Below are 21,783 nucleotides of genomic sequence, written 5' to 3'. Positions count from 1 at the left end.
ATATAAAAGAAGCTCATTATAGAATATAATTGACCATAAATTTAACAATTAAAAAAAAAAAATCGATCTTTTTTCTTAATTGTAACTTTCCCTGCAACTGCCAGTGTCGCCTTTAATGTTTTCTTTTAATTTGATAAGTCAATAGTCTACAGACATGGTGGGCCATCGATTACCCTTACAAAAGCAGAGCATACGTGTTTGAGAGGGATTGGAAAATAATGCTTTCTTAATTTACTCTGAAGTGGACTACTGTACAAGTTACACATTCTCATTTATCTCCATTGGCAGCTCAGTTTTGTGTGATCTAAAGTTACAGGGCGAGTTTCAGTTCATTTTCAATAGAAGAATTTCAACTCAGGATAACATTGATCCATCAGCCCATTCGGTACGATCTTTTAACGTAACAATAATTTGCTTTTGCTACTGCTTTTAGTCGGTTGAGATTTTTGGTGGATGTTTTGATCTTCTGGTTTCTGTTATTTATCTACTTGCAGCACTACTTTACGATAATTTGATTCTCTGAAGATAATATTTGATACTAATATCTTTGAGCTAAGAGATGGTCAACTGAAAGTCTATGTTGGTGTTGTAATGAATCACTTTTTAGATCTTGCAAGATGTTCGTTAATCTACAAATATATACTCTTAGATGTTAGAGATTTTGAAAATATATGAAGATTGTTGTCATTATTGTACTTGTAGCACAACTCTTAACAGTATCTGATTCTCTGAAGAAAGTATTTGCTTTTGCTTCATATATTTGAGGATATATTAGCTTACAATTAAAGGTCATTCCTGGCTCTTTGGATCTTCATTTTTGATCTACTGAGTTACTTTTTGGTTTTAAATTAATGATCTTTAGGTCTGGATATATATATATGTTCATTAATCTTCATTTATGCTCATAGGTGATTCAGATTTTGCAAATTTATGAAAGATATAAAGACTACCAGGTTAGGTGAATTTCCAGGTTAAAATTTTCCCATTTCAATACAATTGCTTGTGAATCTTTGGACATCATCTAGAAAGTTTGATTAATTATCTGTCAAAATACTATCTTTTGCTACTGTTTATATTCTAATTTTGCCGTTATCAACTTCATATTTTACCGGATTTTGATTTCTTTCTATAATTTCACTTAATTCGCATCCCTCACCAAAAAAATAAAAATTGAAAATTGAAAAAAATGAAAGGCACGATAAAGTATATTGAAAGGATGATGTTATTGTTGAATTTGACATTGTTTGGGGATTTGAAATACATATCTTTTAAGGGGTAGTCAGTTGGAGTTATCATCAGTATCTTTCCATGGATATATTATATTTTGCTTACACACCAGGTATAGGTATGAATACTAACTTTAATGTTTTTAAATATATCTTAACAATAATTTATTCTTTAATTATGTTGCTTTAATGGAGTTTAGCATCTCATCTCAACATATAAAAAGATTGCTTAAAAAACAGACCATACTTTAAAACCACCTTTGAAACAAATAATAGAATTAAGTGTACCAATTATAATGCTCTAGTTATACCAACTCAAATATTCAAATTAATCAAAGGATAAGAAATTGTAAACTATCAGAGTTTGAACTAAAATGTGTGTTCTCACTTCCTTTGCTTCATAATGAAGCTAGGCTTTGCAAACTGTGACCACACCTTCTCAAGCTCAGAAGTGATAGAGTTCTCGCAAATATCTGAATATCAGTATCTACTGCTGAGGTGAGCTTTCAAGATATATATCATTATCGTATTTTAGAATGCTTACTTATTGTCTACTACTTCCAAAAATATAGAATAAAATAATTACTACTTGAATAGCATAAGCTTCGAGAATTTTGTCTTTTGATTTGTGATAGACTAAATATGTTAATCATTCCTTCACTTTCAATTATTTTAATTTACATTTCTGAGAGAAAAAAAGAAAAAAAGGGAAACCTAAAAGATTAAGTATATGATAAGATATATAAACACTTGTTTCTGCTAACACATCAATGGCCGATTGAGATTCATTATTCATAAAGTTTTGATAAGATAGTTTGTTGTTTATCATTTGCAGCTTGTTTTAGATTGTGTGGCGATATTTATCTAGTGAAGTTCTAAGAATTACTGAAGCCATCTCTTAACTCAGAAAGTATTCTAAGTAAGCAACATTTTTCTTTTCTTTTCTATTTCATTTGCTCTAGATAAGCATTACCATATCATTAAGTGTCACTATAGTGATTTGGTGTAAAATTAGTAAGATTTTTGGATTAAAAATCAGTTTTAAAAAAATCATTAAATTTATTTTTTGGGCATCTTTGTCAATACAAAATCTAACCCTTTTTAAATCTTCATATCAATTAGGTAGTTCATTATTTTTCAAATCTAGCTCTTGCTTCTTCAAGACAAGGTATTGCTTCACACATTAAACTCTCTTATGATATTTTAATGCTTTCAAACGTTAATTTACATAATTCTTAATATGTGAAGTTAAAATTAAATTGTGACATTTGCTTTAGAATTTGCTCTCTTATGACATTTGTTTACTATAGCGAAAACAACCTCTTTTACCACTCTTTTAAGGGCTGAAAATAAAATCAAATTTTTGGAGATCTTCAAGTATACCTTATATCAATTAATTTTTCATTTTACTCGTCTTTGTCAAAACAATTGGGTTATTTTTTCAATTTAACTCTTGAAAAGAAATCAAATAAATAAGAGATTTTGCAAATATCCGAAGATCTGAAGTTAATTTTCATGTTTCAATATGATCACTTAATAATCTTAGAACATCATCTGGAAAATTGATTACTCATTAAAATACTTACTTTTGCTAATTTTTATCTTTCTGATTTTTACCTTTATCAACTTCATATTTTATCGATTTTTGATTTATTGGCGATCTAATAAATTTGAAGGTAGGGAAAAGTAAACCGGTTGGGTGTTGTTAGTTGTGATCGTGGGTGGTGAGGTATATTTCACTTAATATTATATATGTATAAGGGATAGTGAAGTGGAATTCTCATCGGCAGCTTTCATACTGAATGTATTATGCTTACCTACACACAAGGTATGAAAATTAACTTTTATGCTTTCCATTATCTTTAGTTATGTTGTTTTAATGGAGCTTAGCATCTGTATATCACTTAGCGATTAGAAATCTTACAATTACAATGTTCTAGTTGTACCAATTCCAATATACAAATTGATTAAGGATAAGAATTTGTAACGTTGATCTATCAAAGCTTGCACTAAAATGTGTGTTTTTCCTTGGTTATGAAGCTAGGCTTTGCAAATTGTGACCAACATTCTCGAGCTTGTAAGTGATAGGGATTTTGCTAATATATGAACAACCGTATCTACTGCTGAGGTGAGTTTTCAAGATGCATAGCATATTCATACTATTTGGAAGGATTAGTGATGGTCTTTTTAAATACAATTTTTATCCCAATTTTACTACATATAAACACACATAATTTATTATAGAAGTATATATATATATATTATTCTTTCATTATTACCAAGAATTGTTTGTTGAATATTTCTTTAGATGTTTCTACGTGTCATTAATGTGTATGTTCACTCATCTTCATGCTCATAGCAGGTAACAAAAGTTTCAAGTCTCAAAGTAAGGTGCCTTTTTCTAGGTTACAACCTTCCATTTAGGTATGATTTCTTAAGATTTATGAACAATGTTATTTACTTTTATTACTATTTGTCTTCTGGTTTGTGCTAAACTAGATATGTTAATTCTTCTACTTTCAAATATTTTAATTTACATTTCTAAGAAAGAAAAGGAAAATTAAAAGATTAAGGATGAGATAAGATATATAAACACTTGTTTGTGCTAACACCCCAATGGCCGATCGAGATTTTTTATTCATAAGTTTTGAATAGCTAGTTTGTTGTCTACCATTTGCAGCTTGTTTGAGAATTTTGTGGAGATATTTATCTATTGAAGTTCTAAGAAGTTATTGAAGCCATCTCTTTACTCGAGAAAGTAAGCAACATTTTTTTCTTTTCCTTTCTATTTTATTCACTTTAGCCCCTGTAAGTCAAAATCTTGGTTCCGCAACTAAATATTGCACATTCAATTAAGCATTGCTATATAATTAAGTGTTACTATAGTGATTTGGTATTAAAATTATTAGGATTTTTGGATTAAAAATCAAAATTTTAATGACGAGTATGCGTAGAATATAAATATCAAGTGCACATTTTTTATTTTTTTGTGTGTAAACAACTTTATCATTAATTTTTATTTGGGGATTTCCATCAATACAAAATCTAACTCTTCTTTTATTGTTCAGATCATTTAGGTAGTTCATTATTTTTCAAGTCAAACTCTTGCTTCTTCAAGATAATACTTTTGACGTCAAATTGTCTCCTCCAGGTATTGCTTCACATATTGAACTCTCTTATGATATTTTAATGCCATAATAAAATATCTTTTCAAGCATTAATCTACATTATTCTTAACATTTATACAATTATTTTTAAGAGTAAACGACTTTTTCCCACCCAAATAATAGTCTAATGACATTTTTCTACCCACAGAATTTTAAAATATCACTTTTTTACCCAAATGTTATATTTTGTTAACAATTTCTGTTAATAACAATGATTTTCATTATGAAGATAAAATTACCTCTAATCGACCTCACCTAAGGGTGAAAATCGAGCCAAGCAGCTCGGCTCGGTTTTGGCTCGAACTTAGCTTGGCATTAGTCGAGTCAAGTTCGAGTTTGAGTAGTGTTTCGAGTCAAGTTCGAGTTTGAGTAGTGTTTCGAGTCAAGTTCGATCTTAGTAGAACTCAACTCTAAAGGTTCGTGATTTTTTCTAAGCTTGAGAGTTAAGTAAATGGTTTTTAAAGTAATAAGGGTCGTATGAATTTTATAAGTTGTAAAATTTGCAAATTCACCCATATTCAAATAATGTAAAACAAGATTTGGTAATAAAAATTAAAATCCCTAAATCACAAATATCTCTTCTCTCATTCTTTGTTGTTTCTCTTTCAAAACCGAAAATTGCAACTTTTGTTTGTCGTCTTTCTCGTCATCGATTAACTCACCTGCTGTCGACACTCATCCCCATTTTTCTAAGCCTGATTCTAGATGTTACCGATGTCGAAAATCAACGCCTACCCACCGTTAGAAAGGTCTTGATCTCTTTTTTCCATCCGTGTGTTTTTTGTCATTGTTCGACTCGTCATTCGTCGAAAACTATACTACTTTTTTGCGAAAACTGACATTTTCAATCTCATTTGCAGTTGATTTATCAATTAGAAATGAATGTGGTTAGTCCCATTCAAATCATCTTGGTTTGGTCTTTAAAACCCTGGTCTTGGATTGCTTGTTGTTCGCCGTTTGTCAGTGTCAAAGGATTGTTTTTGGCAAGGGATAGTAAGTTTTGGCTTTTACCATCCAGGTTTTTCTGGAATTTTTTTGTTGTTTGTTGCTTGTGTAGTTTTCTAAAGTGTGTGGATAGTGTTTAGTGGTCGAAATCCCCACAAAATTGCATGGACTCAATTACACGCCACCTGCTTGCTAAATTGCTTGGACTCGAACTTGATTATAGCTATTACTAAAACTCGATTAAAGCTCGAATAATGGAACTCGATTAAGGCTCGACTAATACTCGATTATAGCTCAACTAAGACTCGATTATTTGAACTCGAATTCCAATTTCAGATACTGAGTTCGAGTTCAAACTCGATTCCTTAGGCTCGACCAGGCTTAAACTCGAACTCGAATTCGATATCGTAGCACTTGAGTCGAGTTTGAATACCCAGATACTCGACTCGATTTTAGCTATAACCTTACCCCACCCATTTTCACATGCTAATCGCCAAAAAAATCCAATTTTTCAGGCTTGTTTCTGATCGATTGGCACACCAAAAATTCACTCTTCCACCACCATTGGAACCTCCTTCACGCCATCTTCAAAACCCNAATTCGATATCGTAGCACTTGAGTCGAGTTTGAATACCCAGATACTCGACTCGATTTTAGCTATAACCTTACTCTACCCATTTTCACACGCTAATCGCCAAAAAACATCCAATTTTTCAGGCTTGTTTCTGATCGACTGGCACACCAAAAATTCACTCTTCCACCACCATTGGAACCTCCTTCACGCCATCTTCAAAACCCACCATTCAGTCGACTTTTGCCACTCCTAGTTTGCCGTCCACCAGTCATTTTTGGGCACCAACCACCTGCTCGTAAAAATTCCCCAACCAACCTGCCCTTGTGAGCGCTTGCACAACCTGCCAAGAATGCAAAAGCGTGCCTGGATTCTATCTCTTTGTGCATCATTGTTTGCCAATCAGGTCAGTCTTGTGTTTGTTTTTGTTGGTCTGTGTTGGGCGAAGTGCCATCTTGTTGCACGCGCTCGACTGGAGAGTGCTAGGTTGAGCTCGACCTTTTGTCAAACAGGTTGCGTGCAAGGGGAAAATAAGGAAACGTTGAAGCTTTGGGGAGTGCCAATGACCGGAAAGCAACCACACAAAAGACAAAATTCACTCATAGAAACCTTCCTTCGTCATCTTCTAGCATCAAACACCTATTCAGGTCAATCCCAAATCATCAATCAAATAAACAACCCTAAACCTAGGAAAGAGGGGTAGTGATGACCGGCGGTGTTCGACGAGTAGAGGGTGTTGGGAATGTTAGGGGTTTTGGAGAGGACATGCTAGTGGAGTGAATAGTAGTGCTAGGAGTAATTTCTGGTGATAGGGTCGCCGGAAAAGAGCTTGAGCGCGCAAACAACCGACCATACCTAGACCATCCTGCCTTTACTTCTAATAAAATTTTGACTATTCTACCCTTCTTCCCAACAAAATTTACTAACGGAATTGTGTTTTATGTAGTAAAATGGTGGGAAAGTGTCATTAGGATATGATTTGGGTGGCAAAAAAGTCATTTACTCATTTTTTAATGTTATATCTTGTTAAGTCCGAAGGTATACATTAGTTGACTACATAAAATGTTAATTTTTTACTTGATATCTTAATTGCTGAGTTAATTGGAAGGAATTGTTAAAATTTGTTTGAAAATATTTAGGACTTACTTTATATAACCCTTTATGAGATTGGTAAATATTAATTTTTTGCATGGTTAGCAGAAACTATCAAATACCCTCTTATCATACAGGTTTAGTGCTAATGCTTTTAGTGGTTGAGATTATTGGTGGATGTTTTGATCTTCTGGTTTCTGTTATTTATCTACTTGCAGCATCTTACTATATTTGATTCCTGAAGATAATATGTCATTTGATGTAATATCTTGAGCTAAGAGAGTCAACTGAAAGTCTATGTTGGTGTTGTAATGAATCACTTTTTAGATCTTGAAGATGTTCTTAATCTACAATATATACTCTTAGGTGTTAGAGATTTTGAAAATATATGAAGATTGTTGTCATTATTTACTTGTAGCAAACTCTTAAAGTATCTGATTCTCTGAAGAAAGTATTTGCTTTTGCTTCATTATTTGAGGATATATTAGCTTACAGTTAAGGTCATTCCTGGCTCTTTGGATCTTCATTTGTGATCTACTGAGTTACTTTTGGTTTTAAATTAATGATCTTAGTCTAGGTCTGTATGATAAATATATATATATGTTCATTAATCTTCATTTATGCTCATAGGTGATTCAGTTTTGCAAATTTATGGAGATCTAAAAGCTACCAGTTAGGTGAATTTCAGGTTAAAATTTTCCCATTTCAACTTGCTTGTGAATCTTTGGACATCATCTAGAAAATTGATTAATTTTTATCAAAATACTATCTTTTGCTCTGTTATATTCTAATTTTGCCCTTATCAACTTCATATTTATGATTTGATTCTTTCTATAATTTCATTAATTCGATCCCTACCCAAAAAAATAAAAAAAAAAGTTGAAAAAAATGAAAGGCAGATAAAGTATATGAAAAGATAATGTTTTGTTGAATTGACATTGTTTGGGGATTTGATATATATCTTTAAGGGTAGTCAAGTGTTCTCATCAGTACTTCAAGGATCTATAAATTGCTTACACACCAGGTAAAGTTATGATACTAACTTTTATGCTCAAATTAATCTTAACGATAGTTTATTCTTTAATTATGTTGTTTTGATGGAGTTTAGCATCTATCTCAACATATAAAAAGATAAAAGTTGCTTAAAAAACAGCCATACTTTAAAAACCCTCTTGAAACCAATAATAGAACTAAGTGTACCAATTATAATGCCCAGTTATACCAATCAAATATTAAATAACAAAGTAGAAAATTGTAATACTATTAGAGTGAACTAAAATGTGGTGTTCATTCATTTGCTTCATAATGAAGCTAGGCTTTGCAAACTGTGACCACACCTTCCCAAGCTCAGAAGTGATAGAGTTCTCGCAAATATCTGAATATCGATCTATTGCTGAGGTGAGCTTTCAAGATATATCATTATCGTATTTAGAATGCTTACTTATTGCTATACTTCCAAAAATATAAATAAAATAATACTACTTGAATAGCATAAGCTTCGAGAATTTTGTCTTTTGATTTGTGATAGACTAAATATGTTAATCATTCCTTCACTTTCAATTATTTTAATTTACATTTCTGAGAGAAAAAAAGAAAAAAAGGGAAACCTAAAAGATTAAGTATATGATAAGATATATAAACACTTGTTTCTGCTAACACATCAATGGCCGATTGAGATTCATTATTATAAAGTTTTGATCAGATTGTTGTTTATCGTTTGAGCTTGTTTTAGATTGTGTGGCGATATTATCTAGTGAAGTTCTAAGAATTACTGAAGCCATCTCTTAACTCAGAAAGTATTCAAGTAAGCAACATTTTCTTTTTCTTTTCTTTTCTATTCATTGTTTAGATAAACATTACCATAATTAAGTGTCACTATAGAGATTTGGTGTAAAATTAGTAAGATTTTTGGATTAAAAATCAGTTTTAAAAATCATTAAATTATTTTTTGGGCATCTTTGTCAATACAAAATCTAACCCTTTTTAAATCTTCAATCAATTAGGTAGTTCATATTTTTCAATTAGCTAGTCTTGCTCTTTCAAGACAAGGTATTGCTTCACACATTAACTCTCTTTGATATTTTAATGCTTTCAAACGTTAATTTACATAATTCTTAATATGTGAAGTTAAAATTAATTGTGACATTTGCTTTAGAATTTGCTCTCTTATGACATTTTTTACATAGCGAAAACAACCTCTTTTACCACTCTTTTAGGGCTGAAAATAAAATAAATTTTTGAGATCTTTCAAGTATACCTTCAATTAATTTTCCATTTTACTCGTCTTCGTCAATAATGGGTTGTGAGGTATATTTCACTTAAATTATATATGTGTAAGGGTAGTGAAGTGGAATTCTCATCGGCAGCTTTCAACGGATGTATTCTGCTTAGTACAACAAGGTATGAAAATTAACTTATGCTTTCCATTATCTTTAGTTATGTTGTTTTAATGGAGCTTAGCTCTGTATATCACTTAGTGATTAGAAATCTTACAATTACAATGTCTAGTTGTACCAATCCAATATAAAAATTGTTAAGGATAAGAATTGTAACGTTGGTCTATCAGAGCTTGGACTAAAAGTGTGTTTTACTTGGTTATGAAGCTAGGCTTGGAAATTGTGACAAACTTCTCGAGCTTGTAAGTGATGGGATTTTGCTAAATGAACAACCGTATTACTACTGAGGTGAGTTTTCAAGATACATAGCATATTCATACTATTGGAAGGATAGTGATGGCCTTTAAATACAATTTTATCCCAATTTACTACATTAATACCTAATATTTAGAAGCATTATATATATATATTATATAGATATATATATAGATATATATATATATATATATATACTATATATATATATAATATAGATATATATATATATATATATTATCTTTCATTATTACCAAGAATTGTTTGTTGAATATTTCTTTAGATGTTTTACGGTCATAATGTGTATGTTCACTCATCTTCATGCTCATAGCAGGTAACAAAAGTTTCAAGTCTCAAAGTAAGGTGCCTTTTTCTAGGTTACAACCTTCCATTTAGGTATGATTTCTTAAGATTTATGAACATGTTATTTACTTTTATTACTATTGTCTTCTGGTTTGTGCTAAACTAGAAATGTAATTTTCTACTTTCATATTTTTTACATTTCTAAGAAAGAAAAGGAAAATTAAAGATTAGGATGAGTAAGATATATAAACACTTGTTTGTGCTAAACCCCCAATGGCGATCGAGATTTTTTATTCATAAGTTGAATAGCTAGTTTGTTGTCTACCATTGTAGCTTGTTTGAGAATTTGTGGAGTATTTATCTATTGAAGTTCTAAGAAGTTATTGAAGCCATCTCTTACTCGAGAAAGTAAGCAACATTTTTTTCTTTTCCTTTCTATTTTATTCACTTTAGCCCCTGTAAGTCAAAATCTTGGTTCCGCAACTAAATATTGCACATTCAATTAAGCATTGCTATATAATTAAGTGTTACTATAGTGATTTGGTTTAAAATTATTAGGATTTTTGGATTAAAAATCAAAATTTAATGACGAGTATGCGTAGAATATAAATATCAAGTGCACATTTTTTATTTTGTGTGTAAACAACTTATCATTAATTTTGGGGATTTCCATAATACAAAATCTAACTCTTCTTTATTGTTCAGATCATTTAGGTAGTTCATATTTTTCAAGTCAAACTCTTGCTTCTTCAAGATAATACTTTTGACGTCAAATTGTCTCCTCCAGGTATTGCTTCACATATTGAACTCTCTTGATATTTAATGCCATAAAATATCTTTTCAAGCATTAATCTACATTATTCTTAACATTATACAATTATTTTTAAGAGTAAACGACTTTTTCCCACCCAAATAATAGTTAATGAATTTTTCTACCCACAGAATTTAAAATATCACTTTTTACCCAATGTTATATTTTGTTAACAATTTCTGTTAATAACAATGATTTTCATTATGAAGATAAAATTACCTCTAAACCAACCTACGGGTGGAAAAAAGAGCAAAAGCAGAGCAAACATGTTTGAGAGGAATTGGAAAATAATGCTTTCTTAATTTCCTGTTTACTCTGAAGTTGGACTATTTTACAAGTTGCACATTCTCATTTATCTCTATCTGCAACTCAATTTTGTGTGATCCAAAGTTTAGAGACTTTTAGGCAAAATCGGTTTCAATTAACCGGTTTGAAAATACCCCTGAACCATTAACTAAACCGAAAAACTGATTTAGTTACATTTTGGAAACCGAAAGTAGTTTTGTTTCTAGATCGGTTTCGGGTTAATATATATATAAAGGATGCCCATTCCAGGAACATTTAGTTTCGTTGCGTGAAAAATGCCCACTTTCCCCTTGTTTCAAATATTTTTTCCTATTGAACCCTAATTTATTAGAATTTTAAATTTTAAATTATAACTATTAAATTAAAATATTAATAGTTAAATTAAATTATTGTTTTATCTCTTCAATTACAACTATGACATTCGTTGGCCAACCATGGTTACTAGAATCACACTTCCGACTGTTATTGCATGAAGGACAAGTTGTCATTGGTCATTTTATCATTTCAAAACTTTTGCTAATCAAAGACGGAAATGAGATCTATATAATCAATCCCAATAGAGGATTTGAATTTATAAAACTAACAAATAATTGAAAAGACATATGGGGAAAAGTACACAAAATTGAGTACAATTTTTTTGGCTGACGTATGTCTTACAAAAGAATATAATCTTTTGGCCCACCCATTTGTCAATCCTGTTCCAACCCCAATTCTGAACTATTTGTACATTTCTCGTTTTGTCCATGAGTTGTACTAGTGCTTGCTTCACTTCTTGTTTTTACAAGAGAATCAAGACCAATATTTTTTATTTTTTTAGGTAAGTGGGATGTCAAGACAAGCTTGTTCGCACCTCAATTAATTCCTGAAGTTTATTAAACACCCCATAAACTCAAAAGACTAAGTAAATCATAATGTTATTACAGTAAGTATTAAGTAACCCCAAGATTTAAACCCAAGATTCAAGGAAAAGAGTAAATTTCCTTAACTGCTAGACTAACCCTTTGGGGTTAATCAAGATTAAGACCAATATTGGCAGTGTTAGATGAATATTTGACCCAATTTTTATGGATAAACCATTTTTTTTTGTTAGCTTCCATAAAATTGAAAATACATATATATAATTTTTCAAGTGTTTTATGAACTGAGTTTGACTGCTTGTTATAACAAAATGGTTGATGTTGTTTTGCCAATTGATTGAATGTTATAACCCAAGCCTAATTAATCAATTCGCAACACAAACAAACACAATTAAGATTCAAGATCAAAACATACACAAAATCAAGGCACGAATTTACCATAGTTCGTCTATCCAATCTTGGATAGACTTCATCCACGTTGAGCTCCGAAATACGGATACTCACAGCCCTAAAAGATTATTCAACACTTACAAAAAGAAAAACCATACAAATCTGTCGAAACAGAGCAACACTTAACCTAGGCCTATTCGCTCAAGAATCTCTCTACAATCTGCAAGAAACAGAGGACTAACCTAGCCTCAAGAAGGAAACGCAACCCTCTCTCTAATCTATCCAGATTATTCCTAGAAAGCCTCAGCAAATACCCAACCCTAATTGCTTTAATTTTTTCTTCACGATCCCTAACCTTTCAGATTAACAAAAGATGTGGCTGTTTCACAACACTATTGCTTCTTTTATATATGCCCATATCAGTATATGTCAGCCCTTGAATCTATCTTGATCTGATGGTCAGGATTCCTTCGTTAACTTAAATGAAACCACCTCGTTTTTGGCTTTACATTATTTTTTCACTGAATTTTCGAAGATGTACCTTGTAATATCTTATTTGAAACCAACCCCTGCTCCTCTATTTTAAAAACCATCACCCATTAAAAAATAAAAATATCAAACATCCTTTACAAAATCGTGGCAGACATGGGGGCCATTCGAGGAAAATGAATAGCTGTCTCGGGTGTTTTTATGCATTAAAATTTTGTCGTCTTTTAAATTGAGCTAGGTTGTGGCGAGCATGGTGGGTCATTCTCCTCGAAAGGATATAAAAGAAGCTCATTATAGAATATAATTGACCATAAATTTAACAATTAAAAAAAAAAAATCGATCTTTTTTCTTAATTGTAACTTTCCCTGCAACTGCCAGTGTCGCCTTTAATCTTTTCTTTTAATTTGATAAGTCAATAGTCTACAGACATGGTGGGTCATCGATTCCCCTTACAAAAGCAGAGCATACGTGTTTGAGAGGAATTGGAAAATAATGCTTTCTTAATTTACTCTGAAGTTGGACTACTGTACAAGTTACACATTCTCATTTATCTCCATTGGCAACTCAGTTTTTTGTGATCTAAAGTTACAAGGCGAGTTTCAGTTCATTTTCAATAGTAGAATTTCAACTCAGGATAACATTGATCCATCAACCCATTCGGTACGATCTTTTAACGTAACAATAATTTGCTTTTGCTACTGCTTTTAGTTGGTTGAGATTATTGGTGGATGTTTTGATCTTCTGGTTTCTGTTATTTATCTACTTGCAGCACTTCTTTACTATTATTTGATTCACTGAAGATAATATTTGTCATTTGATGTTAATATCATTGAGCTAAGAGATAGTCAACTGAAAGTCTATGTTGGTGTTGTAATGAATCACTTTTTAGATCTTGCAAGATGTTCATTAATCTACATATATATACTCTTAGGTGTTAGAGATTTTCAAAATATATGAAGATTGTTGTCATTATTTTACTTGTAGCACGACTCTTAACAGTAACTGATTCTCTGAAGAAAGTATTTGCTTTTGCTTCATGTATTTGAGGATATATTAGCTTACAGTAAAGGTCATTCCTGGCTCTTTGGATCTTCATTTGTGATCTACTGAGTTACTTTTTGGTGTTAAATTAATGATCTTTAGGTCTGGATATATATATTTGTTCATTAATCTTCATTGCTCATAGGTGATTCAGATTTTGCAAATTTATGAAAGATATAAAGACTACCAGGTTAGGTGAATTTCCAGGTTAAAATTTTCCCATTTCATACAATTGCTTGTGAATCTTGGACATCATCTAGAAAGTTTGATTAATTATCTGTCAAATACTATCTTTTGCTACTGTTTATATCTAATTTTGCCGTTATCAACTTCATATTTTACCGGATTTTGATTTCTTTCTATAATTTCACTTAATTCGCATCCCTCACCAAAAAATAAAATTGAAAATTGAAAAAATGAAAGGCACGATAAAGTATATGAAAGGATGATGTTATTGTTGAATTTGACATTGTTTGGGGATTTGATACATATCTTTTAAGGGGTAGTCTTTGGAGTTATCATCAGTATCTTTCCATGATATATTATATTTGGCTTACACACCAGTTATAGGTATGATAACTAACTTTAATGTTTTTAAATATATCTTAACAATAATTTATTCTTTAATTATGTTGCTTTAATGGAGTTTAGCATCTCATCTCAACATATAAAAAGATTGCTTAAAAAACAGACCATACTTTAAAACCACCTTTGAAACAAATAATGATTAAGTGTACCAATTATAATGCTCAGTTATACCAACTCAAATATTCAAATTAATCAAAGGATAAGAAATTGTAAACTATCAGATTTTTGAACTAAAATGTGTGTTCTCACTTCCTTTGCTTCATAATGAAGCTAGCTTTGCAAACTGTGACCACACCTTCTCAACTCAGAGTGATAGAGTCTCGCAAATATCTGAATATCAGTATCTTACTGCTGAGGTGAGCTTTCAAGATTATATCATTATCGTATTTTAGAATGCTTACTTATTGTCCAATACTTCCAAAAATATACATAAAATAATTACTACTTGAATAGCATAACCTTCGAGAATTTTGTCTTTTGATTTGTGATAGACTAAATATGTTAATCATTCCTTCACTTTCAATTATTTTAATTTACATTTCTGAGAGAAAAAAAGAAAAAAAGGGAAACCTAAAGATAAGTATATGAAAGATATATAAACACTTGTTTCTCTGCTAACACATCAATGGCCGATTGAGATTCTTATTTATAAAGTTTTGATCAGATAGTTTGTTGTTTATCATTTGCAGCTTGTTTTAGATTGTTGGCGATATTTATCTAGTGAAGTTCTAAGAATTACTGACCATCTCTTAACTCAGAAAGTATTCTAATAACAACATTTTCTTTTCTTTTCTATTTCATTTTGCTCTAGATAGCATTACCATATCATTAAGTGTCACTATAGTGATTTGGTGTAAAATTAGTAGATTTTGGATTAAAAATAGTTTTAAAAAATCATTAAATTTATTTTTTGGGCATCTTTGTCAATACAATCTACACCTTTAAATCTTCATATCAATTAGGTAGTTCATTATTTTCAAATCTAGCTCTTGCTTCTTCAAGACAAGGTATTGCTTCACACATTAAACTCTCTTGTGATATTTTAATGCTTTCAAACGTTATTTACATATTCTTAATATGTGAAGTTAAAATTAAATTGTGACATTTGCTTTAGAATTTGCTCTCTTATGACATTTGTTTACTATAGCGAAAACAACCTCTTTTACCACTCTTTTAAGGGCGTGAAATAAAATCAAATTTTTGGAGATCTTCAAGTATACCTTATATCAATTAATTTTTCATTTTACTCGTCTTGTCAAAACAATTGGGTTATTTTTTCAATTTACTCTTGAAAAAAATCAAATAAAAGAGATTTTGCAAATATCCGAAGATCTGAAGTTAATTTTCATGTTTCAATATGATCACTTAATAATCTTAGAACATCATCTGGAAAATTGATTACTCATTAAAATACTACTTTTGCTAATTTTTATCTTTCTGATTTTTACCTTTATCAACTTCATATTTTATCGATTTTTGATTTATTGGCGATCTAATAAATTTGAAGGTAGGGAAAATTAAACCGGTTGGGTGTTGTTAGTTGTGATCGTGGGTTGTAGGTATATTTCACTAATATATATATGTATAAGGGATAGTGAAGTGGAATTCTCATCGGCAGCTTTCATACTGTGTATTATGCTTACCTACACACAAGGTATGAAAATTAACTTTATGCTTTGCCATTATCTTTAGTTATGTGTTTTAATGGAGCTTAGCATCTGTATATCACTTAGCGATTAAATCTTACAATTACAATGTTCTAGTTGTACCAATCAAATAACAAATTGATTAAGGATAGAATTTGTAACGTTGATCTTCAAAGCTTGCACTAAAATGTTTTTTTTCCTTGGTTATGAAGCTAGGCTTTGCAAATTGTGACCAACATTCTCGAGCTTGTAAGTGATAGGGATTTTGCTAATATATGAACAACCGTATCTACTGCTGAGTGGTTTTCAAGATGCATAGCATATTCATACTATTGGAAGGATTAGTGATGGTCTTTTTAAATACAATTTTTATCCCAATTTTACTACTATAAACACACATATTTTATAGAAGTATATAATATATATTATTCTTTCATTATTCCCAAGAATTGTTTGTTGAATATTTCTTTAGATGTTTCTACGTGTCATTAATGTGTATGTTCACTCATCTTCATGCTCATAGCAGGTAACAAAAGTTTCAAGTCTCAAAGTAAGGTGCCTTTTTCTAGGTTACAACCTTCCATTTAGGTATGATTTCTTAAGATTTATGAACCATGTTATTACTTTTATTACTATTGTTTCTTGGTTTTGTCTAAACTAGATATGTTAATTCTTCTACTTTCAAATATTTATTTACATTTCTAGAAAGAAAGGAAAATTAAAAATTAAGGTGAGATAAGATATATAAACACTTGTTTGTGCTAACACCCCAATGGCCGATCGAGTTTTTTATTCATAAGTTTTGAATAGCTAGTTTTTTTGCTACCATTTGCAGCTTGTTTGAGAATTTTGTAGAGATATTTATCTATTGAAGTTCTAAGAAGTTATTGAAGCCATCTCTTTACTCGAGAAAGTAAGCAACATTTTTTTCTTTTCCTTCTCTTTTATTCACTTTAGCCCCTGTAAGTCAAATCTTGGTTCCGCAACTATATTGCACATTCAATTAAGCATTGCTATATAATTAAGTGTTACTATAGTGATTTGGTATTAATTATTAGGATTTTTGGATTAAAAATCAAAATTTTAATGACGGTATGCGTAGAATATAAATATCAAGTGCACATTTTTATTTTTTGTGTGTAAACAACTTTATCATTAATTTTTATTTGGGGATTTCCATCAATACAAAATCTAACTCTTCTTTTATTGTTCAGATCATTTAGGTAGTTCATTATTTTCAAGTCAAACTCTTGCTTCTTCAAGATAAACTTTTGACGTCAAATTGTCTCCTCTAGGTATTGCTTCACAATTGTAACTCTCTTATGATATTTTAATGCAAATAAAATATCTTTTCAAGCATTAATCTACATTATTCTTAACATTTATACAATTATTTTTAAGAGTAATGACTTTTTCCCACCCAAATAATAGTTTAATGACATTTTTCTACCCCCAGAATTTTAAAATATCACTTTTTTACCCAAGTTTTATATTTTGTTAACATTTCTGTTAATAACAAGATTTTCATTATGAAGATAAAATTCATCTAATCGACCTCACCTAAGGGTGAAAATCGAGCCAAGCAGCTCGGCTCCGTTTTGGCTCGAACTTAGCTTGGCATTAGTCGAGTCAAGTTCGAGTTTGAGTAGTGTTTCGAGTCAGTTCGGTTTGAGTAGTGTTCGAGTCAAGTTCAATCTTAGTAGAACTCAACTCTAAAGGTTCGTGATTTTTTCTAAGCTTGGAGTTAAGTAATGGTTTTTAAAGTAATAGGGTCGTACGTTTTTATAAGTTGTAAAATTGCAAATTTACCCAATTCAAATAATGTAAAACAAGATTTGGTAATAAAAATTAAATCCCTAAATCCAAATATCTCTTCTCTCATTCTTTGTTGTTTCTCTTTCAAAACCGAAAATTGCACTTTTGTTTGTCGTCTTTCTCGTCATCGTTAACTCACCTGCTGTTGACACTCATCCCCATTTTTCTAAGCCTAATTCTAGACGTTACCGATGTCGAAAATCAATGCCTACCCACCGTTAAAAGGTCTTAATCTCTTTTTTCCATCCGTGTGTTTTTTGTCATTGTTCGACTCATCATTCGTCGAAAACTATACTACTTTTTCGCGAAAACACATTTTCAGTCTCATTTGCAGTTGATTAATCGATTAGAAACGAATGTGGTTAGTCCCATTCAAATCATCTTGGTTTGGTCTTTAAAACCCTGGTCTTGGATTGCTTGTTGTTCGCCGTTTGTCAGTGTCAAAGGATTGTTTTTGGCAAGGGATAGTAGTTTTGGCTTTTACCACCAGGTTTTTCTGGAATTTTTGTTGTTGTTTGTTGTTTGTGTAGTTTTCTAGGTGTGGGATAGTGTTTAGTGGTCGAAATCCCCACAAAATTGCATGACTCAATTACACGCCACCTGCTCGCTAAATTGCTTGGACTCGAACTTGATTATAGCTATTACTCAAACTCGATTAAAGCTCGAATAATGGAACTCGATTAAGGCTCGAATAATACTCGATTACAGCCAACTAAGACTCAATTATTTGAACTCGAATTCCAATTTGAGATACCGAGTTCAAGTTCAAACTCGATTCCTTAGGCTCGACCACTTAAACTCGAACTCGAATTCGATATCGTAGCACTTGAGTCGAGTTTGAATACCCAGATACTCGACTCGATTTTAGCCTACCCATTTTCACACGCTAATTGCCAAAAAGCATCCAATTTTTCAGGCTTGTTTCTGATCGATTGGCACACCAAAATTCACTCTTCCACCACATGGAACCTCCTTCACGCCATCTTCAAAACGCACCATTCAATCGACTTTTGCCACTCGTAGTTTGCCGTCCACCAGTCATTTTTGGGCACCCACCACCTGCTCGTAAAATTCCCCAACCAACCTGCCCCTGTGAGCGCTTGCGCAACCTGCCAAGAATACAAAAGCGTGCCTGGATTCTATCTCTTTGTGCATCATTGTTTGCCAATCAGGTCACTCTTGTGTTTGTTTTTGTTGGTTTGTGTTGGGCAAGTGCCATCTTGTTGCAGCCGCTCGACTGGAAGTGCTAGGTTGAGCTCGACCTTTTGTCAAATAGGTTGCGTGCAAGGGAAATAGGAAATGTTGAAGCTTTGGGAGTGCCAATGACCGGAAAGCAACCACACAAAGAACAGAATTCACTCATAGAAACCTTCCTTCGTCATCTTCTAGCATCAAAAACCTATTCAGGTCAATCCAAGTCATCAATCAAATAAAAACCCTAAACCTAGAAAGAGGGGTAGTGATGACCGGCGGACGTTCGACGAGTAGAGGGTGTTGGGAATGTTAGAGGTTTTGGAGAGGACATGCCGGTGGATGTGATAGTAGTGCTAGAGTAATTTATGGTGATAGGATCGCCGGAAATGAGCTTGACGCAACAACCAACCTACCTAGACCATCCTGCCTTTAATTGTAATAAAATTTGACTATTCTACCCTTCTTCCCAACAAAATTTACTAACGGAATTGTGTTTTATGTAGTAAAATGGTGGGAAAGTGTCATTAGGATATGATTTGGTGGCAAAAAGTCATTTACTCATTTTTTAATGTTTATCTTGTTAATCCGAAGTATACATGTTGACTACATAAAATTTTATTTTTTACTTGATATCTAATTGCTGATTAATTGGAAGGAATTGTTAAAATTTGTTTGAAAATATTTAGGACTTACTTTATATAACCCTTTATGAGATTGGTAAATATTAATTTTTTGCATGGTTAGCAAAACTATCAAATACCCTCTTATCATACAGGTTTATGAACTTGTATACGGGGATTTGATAATATCATGGATATGGACGACCCAATCCTCAAATTAAAAAAAAAAAAAAAAGTATTTTATTTTTTATTTAGGGATGGGTTTTCATCCCCCTCCCCGTGCCGTTCCGGAAATCAATTTGGGGATAATTTTTTCATTCTCATCCCTGTCTCATTTGTGAATTTTAGCTTAATTGCCTCTCCCATATAGGGCAAGGACAAGCGGGGACTCGTCTTGACGGGGAAATTTGTCATCCCTTTCATGGAGGGATTTTTAATAATTATGGGGAGACATATAATAGTTTCTAATAATGTGTGTTGTTTTACATCAATAGTTCTTACAAGGAGTTGTAAAAATTAAACCAAAAATTTAAGTCAAAAGATAGCATTGTCACTGTACTATTGTAGCAAATATTGTGACTGAATGTTACTTACCTAGATTCCCAATTATTAATTATTATATCTTTATCATCGGTATAAAAGGTGAAATTAGTTTATAACAATTTGTAAGATTTGCTTTAGAATTAGTGTGTTTGTTTATAGGTTCTGCTTATTTTACCCCTTAATTTTAGGCAGAACATAAAAAATATCCAATTTTTGGAAAATTTTCAAGTACAATCTCTTAGATCAATTTATTTTCTATTTTATTCTTGTCGATCTTCATCAAAACAATTTGGTTGTTTTTTCATTTTATTCTTGAAAAGAAATTAGATTAATAACTTTTCCTACACTACAAAATTTTTTTTTAACCAACATCCCTCATTGAGAAAGATTTCTAAAATATGAAAATTCTCAAATGCGGACCATAAAAAACAAATTAAAACTGAACACTGTTTTCCACATTTAATTTACGAAAGACCACCTTCCAGTCTTTGTTCTTTAGGTTTACACATGAGACTAAATTAAAAGGCAAGGATATTTTAACATAAATTTTAATGCTAATGTTAGTTGTACATTAATTTGAATCAAATAATGTTGAATCCGTTGATAGTTGTTGACAAAAATAATTACTATTTAACCTGAACTTCTGAATGCACATATCTTCATAACTTAAAATTAACCCAATAGCCATGAAACTGACAGCTAGTAGTCTCGTACCCAGTTAAACACTAACATTAATATGATATCCTAACACAAAATTGACCCAAATTTTTTTAATTGTTTTATTATATGAAAAAAAAAATAGAATCTAGTTTCTAATAATGGAAATACGTATGAAATACAACTCGTAAATGATATCAACCTAAAATTGTTTGGAGGCTCTGGTAATGCTTTTATTTGGCTAGTTCAAAGGTACTTAAGAAATCGGTTTACTAATGTTTTTAAGGAAACAGATTAATACAGCTTAAATGTTGTGGGTTTATTAAAACCCTCAATATATGACCATGCTTTATAGTTTTTGTGTTTCAAAATTAATTGTCTTAACTTTTCTGATCTTGTTTCCTTCTTTACTTCTTGCAATAGGCCAGGACAGTTGGGTGCTTGTGCTTCATTGGTTTTTTATCAAAGCCTGTCATTTGACAATTACCTAAAGAGAAAGGTGTTAAAATTTCTCATTCACCTTTTTCAATAGTTTTTCCTTGATTGATATCAACTAATTATCATTTTCTGATATCATACAGGATGGAAATAGCAACACCTTTTGTGGACCCTATTTTATCAGAGGTTAAGAAAACTTATTGAAGTTAATCAACGTCATGTTAGTTTTTTATTTGTTTTCAAGAGCATTGACAAAGATTTGAGATATTTCAACTTTTGAAATCCACACGTGATGGTGTGCAACAAGATGTTGAAAGTGCAACAAACAATGTTGAGGTGATTAAAAGATTTGCAAAATTGGCTAAAAGAGTGGATGAGTTGTTGAAGATTTTCATAAGTTAAAAGAAGAAATAAAGAAAATAAAACAAGTCT

At 31.4% G+C, this 21,783-nt stretch overlaps 1 long non-coding RNA gene across 5 annotated transcripts; it reads left to right on the top strand.

Moving 5' to 3' along the window:
* Window positions 1-236: 236 nt before the first annotated feature.
* On the top strand, window positions 237-20,184 carry LOC116137247. Of its 5 annotated transcripts, none has more exons than XR_004129155.1 (11): window positions 237-385; window positions 909-953; window positions 1,640-1,724; window positions 2,062-2,145; window positions 2,349-2,394; window positions 2,903-3,054; window positions 3,271-3,354; window positions 3,589-3,650; window positions 3,907-3,984; window positions 4,295-4,377; window positions 20,084-20,184. It is a non-coding gene; the product is annotated as an uncharacterized LOC116137247 (long non-coding RNA). The 5 variants fall into 5 exon arrangements; XR_004129156.1 differs by having other exon boundaries at window positions 1,636-1,724; window positions 3,586-3,650; XR_004129154.1 differs by having other exon boundaries at window positions 1,636-1,724; window positions 3,267-3,354.
* Window positions 20,185-21,783: the final 1,599 nt, after the last annotated feature.

Source organism: Pistacia vera, unplaced genomic scaffold (assembly GCF_008641045.1).
Source record: "Pistacia vera cultivar Batoury unplaced genomic scaffold, PisVer_v2 Contig321, whole genome shotgun sequence".
NCBI classification, from domain to species: Eukaryota; Viridiplantae; Streptophyta; class Magnoliopsida; order Sapindales; family Anacardiaceae; genus Pistacia; species Pistacia vera.
Note: the sequence above shows the minus strand (reverse complement) of the source record. Positions and strands in the feature narration are given on the sequence as shown.